Genomic DNA, 5,214 nt, shown 5'->3' with positions numbered 1-5,214 from the left:
GGGATGCAGGCTGCCCCCCAGAAGGGCACATCTCACCCATGGAGACTCTATGCCCCATGGAGAAGACAATTCAATGGTAAGGCCATGGTAGTGTGGCTCATGGTCTGTGTGTGGGCAGCCCTCTCTGTCCATGGCTGGGAAGGGAGAGCTGAGATCCTCCTTAGGTACAATGAGATTGTGAGGAAGGATTTGGAAGGGTTCCTGCAATAGGGAACTGGATTCCTTTACTCTCAGAAGTTTCCAGTTTCTCCTCAGGTGAACATCTGGGTTTGAGCATCCTGCAGCTAAAAGAGCTGCAAGGAAAGGGAAGCTGAGACCAGGGCTGATGGACAGCCTGCACTAAGGGACAGTCCCTTTGCCTGTCAGCACCCACAGCATTTCACTTGGAGTGCAGCAGAACCACCAAGGATTTCTGCTGGGGCAACAAGAACAAAATACACAATCCGAAATCTCCTCAGCTCTACTCTGTAGTCGGATGAAATGGGATCAACAACGCTGAAAATCTCATTGATATCAAACGTGGATTTGATCTGAGATCACCACATGTTGCTTTTATCAATTGTCGCATGATGGGACTGACACCTCCAGAGCCCAGCAGAGACACCTGCTTGCCCTGGCACCCTTAGCCAGCACCAAACAGAGCTCATGAAAGGGACCTGCCAAAGGTCCTCCTAAAAGGGACGAGGCAATCTAGGGGGTTTCCATGAGAACTGGAATAGGTTTTCCTCAAAAACCTCTCCCATAACTTCTCATTGCCTTTACCTCTTTGGACAGGTCCCCATACCCAGAGGCAGCAGATGTCCAACAGCAGCTCCATCACCCAGTTCCTCCTCCTGGCATTCACAGACACGCAGAAGCTGCAGCTCTTGCACTTCTGGCTCTTCCTGGGCATCTACCTGGCTGCCCTCCTGGGCAATGGCCTCATCATCACCGCCATAGCCTGCAACCACTGCCTCCACGCCCCCATGTACTTCTTCCTCCTCAACCTCTCCCTCCTTGACCTGGCCTCCATCTCCACCACTGTTCCCAAAAACATGGCTAATTCTCTGTGGGATTCCAGGGCCATCTCCTACACAGGATGTGCTGCGCAGGTTTTTCTGTCTGTCTCTTTTATTTCAGCAGAGTATTATCTTCTCACTGTCATGGCCTATGACCGCTGTGTTGCCATCTGCATGACCGCTACATTGCTATCTGCAAACCCCTGCACTATGGGACCCTCCTGGGCAGCAGAGCTTGTGTCCACATGGCAGCAGCTTCCTGGGGCAGTGGCTTTCTCAATGCTCTCCTGCACACGGCCAATACATTTTCACTGCCACTCTGCCATGGCAATGCCGTGGACCAGTTCTTCTGTGAAATCCCCCAGATCCTCAAGCTCTCCTGCTCAGATGCCTACCTCAGAGAAGTTTGTCTTCTTTTGTTCAGTCCGTGTTTATCATTTGGGTGTTTTGTTTTCATTGTGGTGTCCTATGTGCAGATCTTCAGGGCCGTGCTGAGGATCCCCTCACAGCCGGGGCAGCACAAAGCCTTTTCCATGTGCCTCCCTCACCTGGCCGTGGTCTCCCTATTCATCAGCACTGGTATGTTTGCCTACCTGCAACCCCCTCCATCTCCTCCTCATCCCTGGATCTGGTGGTGGCAGTGCTGAACTCGGTGGTGCCTCCAGCAGTGAACCCACTCATCTACAGCATGAGGAACCAGGAGCTCAAGGAGGCCCTATGGAAACTGGCCAAACAGATGGTGTTTCATGAATGACAACCCCACTCCCCTTTTCTTCAAATTTTCCAGAGTTTATCTTCGGCCACGAATCTGCTTTTTTCTCTTATGATAATCCTGCTTAGAGATATTTTTCTAGGTTTATACTTCTTCTCTTGAGGCTTGATCCTCTTGTGCCTCACTGTCACTCACACTGTCCAAATGCAGCTCTTCAATAAAAAGGAATCTCCCAGGTGCAGTTCCTGAAGTCTGAGTTCTTCCTACAAAGTTGCTTCCAGGAAAACGTCCAAGAATTGGTCTTCTAAGGAGTCTGTTCTCCTTGTGTTCTCAGTATTTTTAGAGGTGTTAAACTGCACTGCGCTCAGGAGGGTCCCCTGCGCTGCCTCACCAAACCCCAGTATGTCTCCTGGCCTGCAGGTAGAGTATGGACCTTTCGCCACTGCTCACCATCCAAGTGGTGTTTTGCTCATCTATCTGTCCATGCAGGGACTGCACAAAGCCTTTTCCACGTGTCTTTCTCACCTGGCCGTTGTTTCCATGTTTGTCAGTACTGTCATGTTTGCCTACCTGAAGCCCCCCTCCATCTCTTCCCCATCCATGGTGATGGCAGTTCACTACTCAGTTCTGCCTCCAACAATGAACCCCCTCATCTATAGTGTCAGGAACCAGGAGCTCAAAGATGCCCTGAAGAAACTGATCAGGCATTTTTCAACAGCCAGAGACTGTGTACCTTCCTCTGCAAGTGACTCCCAGAGTACATCATGACAGTCCAAGGCTTTCTTTACTTATCTTTTTCTGTTTTTTATTTTCTTTCTTTTTCCACTTGTGATGATGTTGTCTGCAAGGCAGTGTGATTTTTCATCCCTTCCTTCTTCAGTGTCTACCCATCCTGTGTGACCCAGAGGGTTTGTGTATACAAGGGGTGTTTTTAAGTAAAATAAATGAACCAGCAGTATCTTCTTTTTCTGAGATCTGTCTTCAGCAGGGCAGGCATGAATGAGAAATGAAAACACCTTTCTGGCTGTTCCAGCTCAGGGCAGGCTGCTCTGTCTCTGGGCTGGGGCCTTGTGCTGACCTGGGGAGATGGGATGGTGTGGAGGGGCTGCAGATATCTCAGGACCTCCTGGAGAGGAGAGAAGGGGACACAGGTTGCCACTGACCTTTTTTGCCTTGCCAGTGGAGGGGCTACCTGGAAGAGAAGGAGCCTGTGCTTTCACTCTCCTGCTCTTGTTTGTCTGGGTGGGGAATTGGATGTGAAACTTCAACTCTAGGTTCTGGAGGAGACGAACTCCAAATCTTTTTGCACTTAGAGATGAATACATTTGGTGTCTCAGAAATGATGACTGCACAGCTGCAGGCAGCCCCAGCATGACCTTCACAGCCTCATCAGTGTTGAGCTGATGATCCCATCATAGCCTGTACACACAGAGATGTCCCTGGGCAGTGCCCTGCTGCTGGGTGGTGTCTGCAGGGCAGAGCAGAGCAGGAGGGATGGGCTCTGTGAGCACTGGCAGAGAGGAGGTGTGGGGACAGGGAAAGATTTTTTGCCAGTGAGCAGAGACACGGGCAGGGGCTGAGGCAGAACTTTCCCAGAGCAGCCCCTGGTCTCCTCTTCCTCCCAGTAGAGCTGTAGGGTCTTTGCTTGAGTCACCTCCTCAGCAGCTAAATCCTAAGAAGGAGAAACACCCCAGTGCCATTTGTCTGTCCCTGTCCTCCCTCAACAGGTGCATCGGGCCATTTCTCCATCTTTCCCTCCTCTCCATGCAGCCTTTGCTCTGCCCTTCACACTCTGGAAGCAAGGCAGGTTCAGATGCATCTCCCACCCCAACGCTGCAGGGCTTGCCACATGGTTGTGTCCAGGGGAGCAAAGTCCCTCAGCCTGTCTGAACCTGTGGGTCTCTGGACAGTGCAGTGTGTGGGGCTGAGGAGTGAGCTCCCTCGGCTCATGACACCACAGTCTATAGGACATCCAGGAGTTTCCCTGGGCTTCTCCTGCTGGAAGATGCTGAGCAGCTCCTCTCCATGACAAGGGGACAACACAGGAGCTAAAGAGTGAATTTCAGAAGCTGTCACTCCCTTTCCCAGGTGCCTGCTGTTGTAGATCAGGGATGACTCCTTGGCAGCTTATGGGCAGAGCCCTGCTCCTAATGGCACATGTGGCCAGCACAAAGCAGACCACCATCCATGAACAAAGGGATCAAGTGTCCAGCAGTAGCTCCATCAACCAGTTCCTTCTCCTGGCACTTGCAGACATGTGGGAGCTGCAGCTTTTATACTTCTCATGGAAACTTGCAAGAGGATCCCACCTCTCTGGAAAAGAAGGTGGATGTTCCCAGGAATCTCAGGATGCATGGTTCTGTTCACAGAGCTGGCCAAATGTCTCATCTCCCTTCCTGTAATAGTGGCTTTGATTCGTGGTTGATGTGTAAACTCTTTTTGTAGATGCTGGCATTTACTGAGCAACCTGTTCTAATCTCAGAGATATCCCTGGTTTTTCATAGACATTGGAACCATATGAGATCCCTCCCTCCCTGAATTATCCTACGAGCATATGATGTAGAGAACCTCACCTCCAGCTTAACCTCCTCTCATAGGGCATGTGGGCATCTAGGCTCCTGGAAGGGCTGGTGGGAAAGAGATTGTTGGGGAAATCTAGTCCAGCCTGCAGGCTGGCTATAGCTTTCCAGAGCGAAGAAGAGCACCGAAGATGAAGATCACACAATGCTCTTCCTAGCCCATTTCCTTTTTCCTAAGGCTCAGCCTGAAGCTACCCAGAGGCACTTGGTGGCTTTTGCCTCTGTCATATCATTGGCCACTTCAGAAGAGAGCTTGGCTCCATCATCTCTCCAGGTAGTTTTAGGTTCCTACTAGGTTGCCCCATGCCTCTTTCAGCAGGGTAGAGAGGCTGAGTTCCCTCCGATTCTCCTCACAACTCATGCTTTAGGCCCCTATAGTATGAGAAACAGTGTGGCCAGCATGACCAGGGAAGTGATTGTCCCCCTGTACTGGACACTGGTGAGGCTGCACCTTGAGTACTGCTTTAAGTTTTGAGCCCCTCACTACAAGAAAGACACTGAGGTGCTAGACTGCATCCAAAGAAGGGCACCAAAGCTGGTGAAGGGTCTAGAGCACAAGTAGGAGCAGCTGAGGGAATTTAGATTGTTTATCCTGGAGAAAAGGAGGCTCAGGGGAGACCTCATTGCTCTCTACAACTACCTGAAAGGAGTTTGTAGCAAAGTGGGCATTGGTCTCTTCTGCCATGTTACAAGCAATAGGAGAAGAGGCAATGGCCTCAAGTTGCACCAAGGGAGGTATTGATTAGAAATTTTGGAAGAATTTCTTCACCAAAAGGGTTGTCAAGCACTGGAAGGGGTTGCCCAGGGAAGTGGTTGAGTCCCCATCCCTGGACATATTTAAAAGACAGGTAGATGTGGTGCTTCAGGACATGGTTTAGTAGTGGCCTTGGCAGTGTTAGGTTAATGGCTGGGGTTGATGGTCCCA

General features: G+C 50.7%; 1 pseudogene; it reads left to right on the top strand.

The window, feature by feature from the left end:
- The first annotated feature begins 797 nt into the window (after window positions 1–797).
- Window positions 798–2,478, top strand: LOC118452113 (annotated as a pseudogene).
- The last annotated feature ends 2,736 nt before the right edge of the window (window positions 2,479–5,214 follow it).

Source organism: Egretta garzetta, unplaced genomic scaffold (assembly GCF_000687185.1).
Source record: "Egretta garzetta isolate BGI_Z169 unplaced genomic scaffold, ASM68718v1 scaffold860, whole genome shotgun sequence".
NCBI lineage: Eukaryota > Metazoa > Chordata > Aves > Pelecaniformes > Ardeidae > Egretta > Egretta garzetta.
This window is presented reverse-complemented; position numbering and strand designations above follow the sequence as displayed.